Below are 13,636 nucleotides of genomic sequence, written 5' to 3' on the forward strand. Positions count from 1 at the left end.
AAGAAGAAGATTACAGTTTTGAAGAGCCGTATTTTTTTTTGTTTTGAACGGTCATGGTTTGCTTTGGATTTTGATGGTCGTGTAGAAACATGTAAATGTCGAGGCGGTAAATGTTTGCTACAGTACTTTTCCCATTCCTGCTTGTACCATAAAGTGGTGTGACTGGTGTCGATCGTTAAGCATTTCTCTGTGTACAAGTGTACGAACCATGACAGCTTTCACAAAATTACACTTGGAAAATGAATCTATGCAGCAGGTAAGTTGGAATATCCGCCGTAGTGGAACATTTTATGCCTGATACGACGAATAATAACGCTTACGACGAAGTAGAACGAAACCCTACTGTTGTAAAATCAAGCGTGTGCTAGAATAAGGGCGTAAGTCGGATGATCGATTTCTCTTTATCGTTCCTCTCTTCTGTGAATAGAAGTGACAAGATGCAAGTTTGTTAGTATTTTTTTCACTACAGACCGCTAGGTAGTGATGCAATCTAGCGTTCTAAGTTGAAAAACTGCTGACAAATTTGCATCTATTCACATTTATTTACAGAAGAGAGAATCGATGAAGAGAAATCGACAGCACACGCTTGAAATGGATGTTATCGAATTCAATTACGCCTGATCCTTGATACATAACCAAAAATTGCGTTTTTTTTTTCTGTGTATGGTCGACTAACCTCCACTGTGATGCTTATAACATCAGCGAATCTGTACGAACTTAAGAACAGGACTCTGAGCAAGAAGTACCATATTTGGCTCAGAATCATAGTGAATGGTGTGCTGATGGATAATGAAGCATGAACTCACCCAACTCTAAGGAGTGTTCCGGAACTGAAAAAATAAGCTTGGATAGACCTTGGTAAATTGTATGGTAAAGCATAGAAGCAATATTAACAAAAAAAGTAATAAAAAAACAACAAACAAACAAACAATCGTTTCGTCTGAGACAGAGTCTGCTTCTCAGCTTCTAAGTGTAGGTACTGTTCTTTACTGAGAGTTTCCTTGGTAAATTGATCATCTTTGCATTTGTATGCCCTGATTATTGTATAGACTAATTTACATGAAAACATCTACATAGTTACAAGTTCAAGAATATCAGTGTTGAATGAATAGTGAAACGAAACGTAGAAAATTTCTTTAGATTGTTTAACTTGAGCTATTCTTAAAATACATCTTCTAGGGATTCTTCGAAAGCAATTCTTGCAGGGATCCAGCTAGGATACCCCTAGAAATTTATCCCGGAGTTCTTCCAGAAAGTCCTCCTGTGATTTTCGAATATGCTCTTTGAATCCACAGGTCTTAGGGAAATCATCTAGGAGTGATTGTTTCTAGAATTGTTCCATGGATTTCTCCAATAATTATTACATTACTAGTGGTCCCGGCAAACTTCGTCTTGTCATCAAGTAGGTTGTTGTAAAACGTTATGTAATCTCCCATACAAAATTACACATTGGTTTCCTCCCGTTTCTCGATTATTCCGGAGACTTTCTCAAACTTTTCCCTCGCACGATTACGTCACATCCCTTGTTGTATGCAACAGTGAAAAACTTACATCAATCCGTTCATCCGTTCTTAAGTTATTTCGTGACATACAAACATCACTCCATTTTTATTTATATAACGAGTGGTCCCGGCAAACTTCGTGTTGCCATCAAGTAGGCTGTTGGAAAACGCTATGGTTCGTCCCATACAAAATGACAGTTTCATTCACTCTCGTTTTTCCGACTTTAATGGTGAATATCCTACAATTGTTATACACACAAACACGTCGCAATCCGTGACAAACAACACGGAGAAAGGATCATTCAGATCCGCTGACTCACTCGTAAGTCCTTTCGTGACAAACAAACACCATTCCATTTTTATTTATATAGAAGATAGAAGATAGGAGCAATTCTCGCTGAAACCAGGCCGCCATCGGCACCCATCGTTAGAATTCCAATTTTATGTCACTGATCGCTAGTTCTCGATAAAACTTAAGGGTGGTCCTTTCTGTTTTCTCAAATTGGTGGACCCCTCGTACACCAGCTAGCTGAACAGTTTGCGAAAAAGCCCATTTTTCGATAAATCTTGGATGTTTCTTCACGGGATATGCCTCATATATCGCTTGGAACACATAGCAAACTTAGTGGCATCGTATAGAGAAAGGATATAGCTTTCATTTGAACTCGAAAAAATTTTGGCGGCCATCTTGAATTTTGTTAGAAAAATCGTTTTTTCACCATTAGCGCACCGCTAGTTTTGAATTCTGAGATCACCATCAGAAAGCTGAGGAAAAATTGCGTAAGATAGGCTACAGAAACTAGGTGAGCAATGGTATTTACCCTATCAAATTAACGATTATCTAAATCATGATATATGATTTTGACGTATATGGCGAGTGCAATCAATACAAAAATCTTTTTTTGTACTACAAAGAAACAAGTTTTCAACCTTTGGTGTTTTATTCGAGTCGAGTGAAGAATAAGAATATTATTTTGAGTGAAAAAATCTGGCGGCCATCTTGGATTTGACGCCATATTGATTTTAGGTACAAGAATGAATTTTTCACCTTGATAGCACTCAGCATGTTGAAATTAGAGGTTATCAATAAAAAAAAGGTTACGTATATTCTTCTTCTTTTTATTGTTAAATTTCCTGACGTTACGTCCCTACTGGAACCGAGACAGATACTCAGCTTAATTGGTCATAAATCCAGGTTATTAAATAGGAATTTTATTTTATAATGCAATTTCTGACAACAAAATAATTCTTCGACATATCTTTGAATTCAGTAATAATGAATAAATAAAATCAATAAATGAAAACCGTCCAAAAATATTGATTGTATTAAACAAACATTTTTTTACCATATGCATTGTTGTTCATTGAATGAAGTACATTAGTAAGACTTGTGGTAATATCTGTAGTTTTAACGTAAAACATTGACAAAAGTGCATTAATTCAGAATGGAAATCTTAAATTTTGAAGCAAAAACAATATCCTTGATTTTCTGAGCCATAAAGTATCGTTTTAAGTACCGCCCAACATGCATGTGAAATATAGCGAGATTGAAAGATGAGAAGTAGGTTTTGTTCTAATCTGGTCGTAATGCCGAAACGCAGGTGTATTATTTCGAGGTTGTAAAATCTGGCGGCCATCTTGGATTTCGACGCCATCTTGGTTATTAGCAGTTGAATGATTTCTTACCATCTCAGTGCTCATCATGTTAAATTATGAGGCCTCCGTTAAAAAAGCAATCAGATTATATTTTTCTTATCTCAGCTGTTCAGCTGATTGTTCATTCCTATCAATGGTTTTAGACCAAACAAATGAAAGAAATAATGCTATTTTCAACTCGAAGATATGCAGAAGAATCATTCAGGTAGCAAATAAGCGTTAAAAAATCATATTTGATAGTTTGTTTTCAAAGCTAGTTAAGCTGAGGGGCTGGCTCTGTTCCAGTAGGGACGTAACATCAGGAAAAAGAAGAACAAGAAGAAGAATAAGTGTAACGGTAGCATTGAAATTCAACATGTTGAGTGCTATCAAGGTGAAAACTCATTCTACTACATAAAAACAAGATGGCGTCAAAATCCAAGATGGCCGCCCAGATTTTTCACTCAAAATAATGCTCCTATTCTTCATCTGTCTCAAATAATTTACCAACGATTGAAAACTTGTTTCTTTGTAGTACAAAAAAATGATGTTTGCATTGATTGCACTCGCCATATACGTCAAAATAGTAGAACATGAATTAGAAAATCGTTCATATCATAGGGTAAATACCATTGCTCACTTAGTTTTTGTAGCCTATCTTACGCAATTTTTCCTCAGCTTTCTGATGGTGATCTCAGAATTCAAAACTAGCGGTGCGCTAATGGTGAAAAAACGATTTTTCTAACAAAATTCAAGATGGCGGCCAAATTCAAAATGGCCGCCAAAATTTTTTCGAGTTTAAATGAAAGCTATATCCTTTCTCTATACGATGCCAATAAGTTTGCTATGTGTTCCAAGCGAAATATGAGACATATCCCGTGAAGAAATACCCAAGATTTATCGAAAAATGGGCTTTTTCGCAAACTGTTCAGCTAGCTGGCGTACGAGGGGTCCACCAATTTGAGAAAACAGAAAGGACCACCCTTAAGTTTTATCGAAAACTAGCGATCAGTGACATAAAATTGGAATTCTAACGATTGGTGCCGATGGCGGCCTGGTTTCAGCGAGAATTGCTCATAGATAGATTACTTCAGGAATTTTTCAGAGATGCTTTCAAACATTACTTCAGAAATTCCTTAAATAATACCCAGAATCTTCGACTAAGAGTTGTTATCTAAAGAAATTTATTTATGGCTTCCATCTAAGCTTTTTAGGGATTGCATCAAAATCTTTTCCAGAAACTACTCTGGATTTTCTCCTGGGTCTTCAAAAATAATTTATATGCTTTTCTCAAAGAATCCTTCAGGAATTTCACAAAAGGTTCTTCCAGCGATTCATCCTGAAGTTTATAAAGAATTCCTTAACACTTTTTTTCGAGATTTCTCCCCGAGTACTTGAAGAATTTCTTAGACATTCCACACACAATTGTTCAGAAGTTACTTCAGGAATGTTTCCAGGGATTCATCATAGAATTATTCTTCTAGTTTCTACAGCGTTTTATCAGAGGATTCCTTTACAAATGTTTTTCAGTGATTGAAGCGATATCTTTCTTCATGAATTGTTACAGCAATTGTCTTGCGAATGTTGCCATTAAGCTTCATGTGGCAGACATGATGGTACTTTGTGGAAGTCAAGAAAATGTTCATTTCAGATGATCCTGGAACGATCAGTATTCGAACCCATAATTTTCAGCAAGGCTTTGCTTTGTTGCCGTGACGTTACCACTAGGCTCAAAAAGGCCTTTGAAACGTATAATGCAAAATCAACTGTAAATAAGCTGACTACTACCAAGTTTCTGTACAAAAACATAATGACAATTAGACATTGGTTTTGCCTGTTTCTAATGGCCGTTGCGCTTGTCAATAGAGTTAGAATTCACCTAAGTTTGCGCCCCGTTTGAACATATTTGTTTAATACAATGCATTAGCTCTCTTCCTTAGTTTAGAACATTGATTGATTATTAATTAAAGTAATAAAATGGCAAACGTCAAATGCCTTTGATGGTTGAATGAGTAGTAGCAGCCAATGTCTGCTACAATATAATAGCACCATTAAACCAATGATGATCATCAGATAGCCCAACTACCTAAGGTTACACCTAACTGATGAACAGCTTAACAGCAACCTTCATTCGAGTAATTGATTGCGAAAATAAAACCTATAATAAATCACCGCGCCAAAAACAGCCAGAGTGCAACCCTATTCGAACATTGACAGATTCGGTCTACCACGTTGTCGTCGTCGTTGTAATAATCGATGAACGCTTCCAAATGGGACAACCAACCAATAGAAGGGGTTATGACAGCCCATAATTGCAACTGGAACAAGAACATGACAGAGTAGGATACAAAAAAGAGATATCCATCAGTCGGTGGCTTTACTTGGACCGCGGCGCGATCGTATCGTGAGGATCGCTGGAGACGAATGTTGCATCAGGGTGGTTCAAATTGCAACAAGTTTGGATATTCCATCTCCCATATCTTCTTTACAATTTCAATGATAAAAATAAAGTTTTGGTAAACTTTCAGCCATTTCGGTGCTGATTGAAAGTTGGCCCGTGGCAAATTGGTGAAGTTTCATCGTTTTTTAAATTTTCACTAAAATACTTAGCTCCAAATTTTGCAGAATTCTATTTTTATCAGAAAGAATGTAAGAAAGATATGCGAGATAGGATTGTCGAACTTTTTTGTTATTAGAATCACCCTAAGAAGTTGCACTTGGCTATTAGGAGCTGCCTGCAACCGGCAACAGCATCAACTGCTCGCGTTGTCTCCGCAGGTGGCGCTCGGCAAAAAGGGATTGAATTACTGCCCTCTCAATTCAGCTTTTTTATTTATTATTATTATGAACCATTGCTTCCGACGACGACGGCGACGACCATCGATGCCTCATCAGTGCATAAGGCTGCAAATCGGACGGCTGATGTTTGTGTGCGACTCGTTTATTTTTTCTCGCACGCAGTTATTGGCTGTCATTGTGCCCATTCAAACATTTAGTCAAACATTAATGAAACGATCACGATGCGGTTATTTGCCGTAATGGAAGTGACACGATTTTCCGGGCTTCCTCCCATCCCTTTGGCGCTTCTCCGTCGTCGTGACCATATTAGAAAACGAGCGGCCTTGAACTGCCGCAAAACTTTGAACTTATTAGCTTCTCTAAGGGGCTGCCCATATGCCACGTGGATATGAAAACCCCGATTTAGGAGGTCCTCCCCTCTTTCAATGGACAGGCGTGGACAACCCTTACCCTCCCCCTCCATTGTCTACTGAGACTTCACTATTTTATTTCACATTGACTCAAAAAAGTTTTGTGTTTTTTACAATCATATACTGTGATGCAGCTAAAAATCATTACTTATTGTTTCATTATGTTCCGATAAGCTGGTAAAGTTGAACATTTCCGATATAAATAATTTTATTATGTTTTTTTATTATTGTTTTATTGTTAATAGATTCTTGGTTAAGTCAACAAGTAAATAAATAAAGGCCTCAATATGAAACAAAGAAGAGAGGAAGCTCCGATCCTATGCTTCCACTGATTTCACGAATTACTCGAAATATTACTCATCCATTTTTCAAGAATATCAAGATCAGAAATACTCTTTCTAAAATTTAGTTAAATAAACTTTCTTAATGTTTTGAGTATTTGATTTCCTTGCGTTCGCAGCCCATGGTGGCTGTAAACTTTCGCTCCAACGGCAATTTACTAATTAAGCTAGTTTCTACAGAAGGAACTCAAGTTTTTAAGTTACTTACAAATACGATAGTTACAAATTAAAGCCTTTATCTCAGATTCCACGAGGGATAGCTTCAGGTAATATTCTAGTAATTTATGCAGAGGTTTCATCTAGATTTTAGGACTCTTAAAGAGATCAGTCCAGAAATTATTCTATTATCCCAGATTTTTTTTCAGGATTTTTTGAAAGATAATTAGAGGAGCTTCTCTATAGTTGCTCCAGGCATTCCTTGAAAATTCCAAAGCTACTACTCTAACTACTTTCTGAAGTAATTTCCTTAGATGTTAGCTTGACTTTTTCCAGAGATTATGCTAGGATTTCCTCCAGATATTTTTCCACTAATTTTCCAACAAAATTATACAGTTGTTAGACCTTGCGATCGTTCCTACAGTATATATTTCGAAAAAATGTACAAAGGTTTATTCCAGATTTTTTTCTTTTATAATTCAATACTTTTTCCACGAAACTCTGAAATCTAAAAATTTCTGGAGAATTTATTCGAGGAAATCTGTTGAGATCTCTTCAATAAATTCAACCATCATCACACTCATGTAGAACTTATGAATTTTTCCAGCATTTCATCGAAGAATCACTCCTGATTATATTCCAAACATTTTTTACAAAATCCCCATGGAATCTTCAAAAGTTTTTTTTTAAGATTCCGCACCAGCAATACTTCCAGTAATTCCTTCGATCATTCCTGATTGATTTTCTTTTTCAATTATCTTAGCAATTTATCGAGGAAATCGTTTGAAACTTCCTCAAGAATCTAGGAGTTCTTTAAGAGATCCTTGTTCATTAAGGGAGACTTTAGAACATACACAAGCGTTATCAGAGGTTGCTTTGGGATTTTCTGTAGTGACAGCAAAAAAAAGTTTAAAATTCTGAAAATTTTTGTTCAAGTTTCCCTGGAGACATTAATGGAAAAATGACTGGAAAATCTCTTTAAAGATTTCCTTGAGAAATACTGAAGGTATTTCTGAAAATAATACGGGGAATTTTTGGAGTAATTCCTGAAAATATCCTTAAAGAAATGCCTAGTTGAAATCTTTAAGAAATCCTAAAAGTATATAATAAGGAAATCCTTATAAATCCCAGAAGGCACTTCCGTAGTTATTCAGGGTGTCGACTCAATTTTGAAAATGAAATTCCCTGACCCTCCAGCTGTTTTCCAGAAAAATTCCATACCACTGAATTTGAACCGAAATAGATACGATTCGTACAAGTCTGATAAATATCGGACGGTTTGCATGATGTATAGTTTATGTTATATGTAGGTCGCATGAATAAAATAGGCAAAAGCTTTTACTTTACTGAGATATACCTGTCAAATAACATTCTTGAGTGTTAATTCAAGTTGATATGATAAAACTGAGCAATTCAAAGTTTTCAAACTTGTAAATCCGTATGAACAAAATGTACTCGGATACTACCTCAGATATAATTTCACACATTTCAGGTATAAACGATAATTTTGGACACCTTTTTGATCATAACTTTTTTTATATAAGACGCAACATTATCATCCACCATATATTTTGGAAAGAAATCCTGAAACTTGACAATTTCTTTTTCCAGGTAAAATTCTGGCCATCACACTAGTTTACAACATTTCTGAACTTAGTAAGCTGAGCTCCATTTTCAATGTAAAATCGTACGCTGAATCCAAAAAAAAATGTCAAAAAAATTCACAGTAGAACCGTTTTTGAGATACGCTCAATATTTGATTTTTTTGGTTTTTCAAAAAAGTACATTTGCTAAAATTGATGTATCTCCGGATTTAGAGCACCAAATCTAAACTTTTTTTTAGCAAAATAAAGCTAATTAAATGTGCTTTCTACCGTCTGAACATCACTTTGTTGTGCAAATTACGGTTTTCTAGATATTTATGGCATAATCAAATTTTTTCGATATTTTTGAGTAAAATTTAATCAAATTTTCAACTTTTAGCTAAGCACGATGCTGATGTTTTAAAATTCGTCATGAAAAATATTTTCCAAGTTTTTCATGACGCTTTCTGTAGGAAGTAACTTTTGTATCAGCAGAAAGAAAGTTTCGTTCCATCAAGCGCGATGTCAACAATTCTGATTTTTCTTTTGATAAGTCCAAGTCCCTTATCAAGTCATTGAGTTCCGCTTGTGTAAACAGCATCGGCTTTCTTTCGTATTCCACGTCGCTTTCATCAAAGGGTGGTTCGTCACTGTCATCCACTGAAGGCTCTCGTTTTCGCTTTGGACAAACAGGATAAGGAGATGAATCTTCATGTGGAATCGGTTTTGTCATTGATTGAACTTGTGGATATTCAACTGCTTTGTGACGTCCGTGTTGCATGACTTTGGTTAAGCAGAAATAACAATCCGCTGCATGACAAAATGGTTGGCGCCATATTGTCGGTACAACAAAGGACAAATGGCGGCTGGTACAAGATTTGTTAGTTAGTTAGTTAGTAAATAGCACTTGTTAGTCATTTGAATGTAGAAAATTAAATAATTACCTTTCTCCAGACATCCATCTAGCCAAGCATGTTTTGCACGAACTACACACAACGTTTGGAGTCCACGTTTTGTCGAGGTTTTTGGGATCAGTTTTGAAATAAAGCCGATATGCAGTTTGCAATGAACTAGTAAAATTTACCGGTGTCGTAAAAATGTAGTTTCCGCAGACGAAACAAAATTTTTGCGGATCATTTTTGCACTTAAATTCACGCTTTGCCGCACACATTGCTTCACTATGTTCAACAAACAGTACTACCTGTCAACAATGTTTTCCCTGCGACGAAAGTGCTGCCAAAATCATTTTGTCATAACAAAGTTATAACGTTCAAACGCCAAACAGACAAGCAGCATAAACTTATCATTAAACTTGAAACCACATCAAAAATAGTTATAATCACATCAAAACAGTTAAAGGACCAAACATTTCAGGAATCAGTCAGGAATTTATATTTCTTGTATCACATTAATCGCCATGATCATTCAGCCGTTGAGCCAGCAACACTGAAGAAAGCTTGACATCGCAGTAGCCTGAACTTTCGTATGCCATAATTCACGTTCACGTTCTCAAATGAGCCCATGGCCTTATTTTATACACGTATTCATTGTAGTTTGTTTGCTGGATTTAATATTGAATCATAAAAAGTTCATCATCATCATTATTAGCTTGAAATATATCAAGACTCCATGTTAGTAAAACTGGCCTTTTTAATATATACGCAAACACATAAATTCTGCTTTTACATACGCCCTTTTCATTAATTAGTCGTGATCCAAAATTAATAATTGATAAAACGGTTAACGAAGCATGGAATCTGTACTAAGAGTCATTCAAAGTGAAAGGATTTATTGAAATTTATATGGATTTCGTCTTGTTGTTTTAAAAGGTCAAAACTTCAAAATTCAAGTGTTCTACAAAAAATGCCATAACATCTTCAATTTTCAACCGATTTCAGTCATTAGGTACTTTTTTCTTTTGGTTTTTACATACCTTGAGTTCAACATGATGAACGAATTTTAAAACATCAGCATCGTGCTTAAAACTTAGCTAAAAGTTGAAAATTTGGTTAAATTTTACTCAAAAATATCGAAAAAATTTGATTATGCCATAAATATCTAGAAAACCGTAATTTGCACAACAAAGTGATGTTCAGACGGTAGAAAGCACATTTAATTAGCTTTATTTTGCTAAAAAAAAGTTTAGATTTGGTGCTCTAAATCCGGAGATACATCAATTTTAGCAAATGTACTTTTTTGAAAAACCAAAAAAATCAAATATTGAGCGTATCTCAAAAACGGTTCTACTGTGAATTTTTTTGACATTTTTTTTGGATTCAGCGTACGATTTTACATTGAAAATGAAGATCAGCTATTAAAGTTCATGACTTTCATTTTTATTTGTAAACTAGTGATTATCAAAGAACTTTTTTGGAGAATTTCTTTAAGGAATTCCACATAGATTGCTCAGAAATTCCTGTTGAAATTCTTAAACACATTTTTTCTAGATATTCCTTCAATATTTCTCCATGCACTCTTCTATGATTTCCTTTAGAAGCTCCTCGAGTCCAGGACTCTCCAAAAACTGTTAGATAATTTCTTTCAGTCTTAAATTTCTCCATGAATAGCATTTGGAATTCCTAGCTTTTGAATATATATTTCAGGAATCACATGGATTTTTTTCCGAAACATTTCATAGTTTTCATAGAACATTTAAAAAAATGTTTCGCGATGATTCGTTAGAGGCAATGGATTATTGAAATAATCAAAACGGCCGCTATAAAATGCATAGATAGTGCCACCGTAGTATTATGTGTTTGACAGAACAGCAATGCTGTCACAATGTTAAATCCCATATAGGTGGTGAAGCTGTTTTGAAGCGGAAGCTGCCGAATGAGTGACCTTCAACAATCCAATTATTTTAGTTAATATTTTTGGATCCCGATATGAATAACACCTAGGTTTTCTCCCCGAGCAATTTATCTTAATATTCTTAAGGTAATTAGAAAACAAGCCAAACTTCGAATTTTCAAGTTCACATATCTAGATAATCTGACAATCGTTCGCGTTGAAAATTTAATGGAATGGTTGCATTCTAGTTGATCAACGAATCAACGATCAACAACAGCAAATTTTCAGCTCAGAGCGTTGTTTGGTTCTCGAAACTAGTACTCTTAAGAATTCGAGGATTGGCTTCGTTTTATAATCATCTTTACGGTAGGCATTAAGGCGAAGTAGGCCGTCATTGAAATTTGTACTCGTCGGTTATGATTGGTTGCAAATTCATCTCACGATTTCAAATAAAAAAAAAAATCAGTTGGTTTTGCACTGACACAGCTGAAAAAGTATAAGCATACTTTATGCATGTTAGCGCGAACAGTGATACTTTTTCAAGTCGATATAAACTATCAAGACTGAGTTTAATCACTTTGAAATGCAAGCTGAAAAGTCATCATTGTTGCCAAAACGAATGACGGGCTATTTAGCCTTAAGGTTCCTCTTGAATTTGTCGAACCTCCAGTAATGGTCCGAGAAACTCTTCTAAGAATTATTTTATGAGTTTTTCCAAGTAATCTCACAAAATTTCAATAGATTATCAAGCAGATGGTTTGAAAGAATATTCCTGAAATTTCTGCTTTCAATAATGTTCCGGATCCTCAAAAAATCTAGGAAATTTGAGACTCATTCTTAGAATTTATGTATAATTTCCTGGGTATATTCTTAGAAAAGAAAACTGAGCATATATAAGAGAGCTCCTGGTAAAAATCCTAAAAAAGGCGTTATTTTTCGGATAAACTGGAATAACCTGAACAGAAACAACCTGAAAAAACAGAGAGCATCCTATCCATACTCTGATATTTGAAATATACGTATTTTCGACATAATTTTAGAATTTTCATTCATTCTCATCCTTCTCATGTTGCAATTTTACATCAAATATAACAAGAGTGAAACTGTCCAAAACATTCAACCGAAAAAATGTAGCACCATCAGGAGTACAAATATATAAAAAACAAACAGTATTCAGAGCTGAAAAATGGATCGATTAATCGCCAAATAATTCAAATAAATGATTGATTCACCAGATATATGATCTTTGAATTTTGAGATACGGCTTATATTTACACTCCCGTGCAAAAGTTTGGGTTCACCCCCTAAAAAACATACAAAAGTGTTCTGTCCATATATCTGTGAATATACGTCCAATTGAAACTCTTTAAGCCGCATTCGAAAGGCAAAGAGTTATTCTTACTTCGTATGTATTTTTCTAAAAACTTTTTTTGAATTTTGTATACTAAATTTTTACTTAAAGTTGTGACATTTTTCAAAAAACACTTTGAAAAATCATATCTAATTTCCTCAGCTTTGGATCGACCAAAATTTTTAATCGGAGTGTCATTAGAATTATAATCTCATATTCTTTGAAGAGACCCCACGAAATTTTGGCGGAAAAATCTGGAAAGTATTCAAAATCAATGAAACAGTCAGTGAAGTCATCGTGCAAAAGTTTGGGTTCACCCCTCAATATGATGCAAATCGTGCAAAAGTTTGGGTTCACCTGAGCCGCATGCACATCATTTTTGTCAATATCTCTGCCATTTTTCCACCGATTTTAATAGTTTAAAGCTTTTTCGAGTGCAAATAATGATTGGTTTGAGATTTCACAGATTTTTCATGGTTAAAGTTTGTTCAGGTGAACCCAAACTTTTGCACGGTACACCATACTGAGGGGTGAACCCAAACTTTCGCACGATGACTTGAATGACTGTTTCATTGATTTTGAATACCTAGTTATCAGATTTTTCCGCAAAAATTTCGTGAGTGCTTTTCAAAGAATATAAGATTACGATTCTAATGACACTTTGATTAAAAATTTTAGTCGATCCAATGCTGAGAAAATTAGATATGATTTTTCAGTGTGTTTTTTGAAAAATGTCACAACTTTAAGTAAAAATTTAGTATAAAAAATTCAAAAGATGTTTTTGGAAAAATACATACGAAGTAAGAATAACTCTTTGCCTTTCGAATGCGGCTTAGAGAGTTTCAATTGGACGTATATTCACAGAGATATGGACAGAACACTTTTGCATGTTTTTTAGGGGGTGAACCCAAACTTATGCACGGGAGTGTAAGTACTTGGATATTTTGAACAAACTTTCAAAGATTCACATGTGCCAACTCCATTTTTTTTTTCAAGATGCAAAATGCGCCAAACTAGGCAATGAGTTGATCTAGGGAACATTAGGAACAATATATTTTTGAAGCAAACC

The 13,636-nt window shown here is 35.0% G+C and overlaps 1 protein-coding gene across 3 annotated transcripts in view; it reads right to left on the reverse strand.

Annotated features, from left to right (window-relative positions):
- LOC5572837 (inverted formin-2) overlaps positions 1-13,636 on the reverse strand; it is a 335,282-nt gene that overhangs the window by 100,749 nt on the left and 220,897 nt on the right. The gene's annotated exons all lie outside the window — the stretch shown is intronic.

This window comes from Aedes aegypti, chromosome 3, assembly GCF_002204515.2.
Source record: "Aedes aegypti strain LVP_AGWG chromosome 3, AaegL5.0 Primary Assembly, whole genome shotgun sequence".
Classification (NCBI taxonomy): domain Eukaryota; kingdom Metazoa; phylum Arthropoda; class Insecta; order Diptera; family Culicidae; genus Aedes; species Aedes aegypti.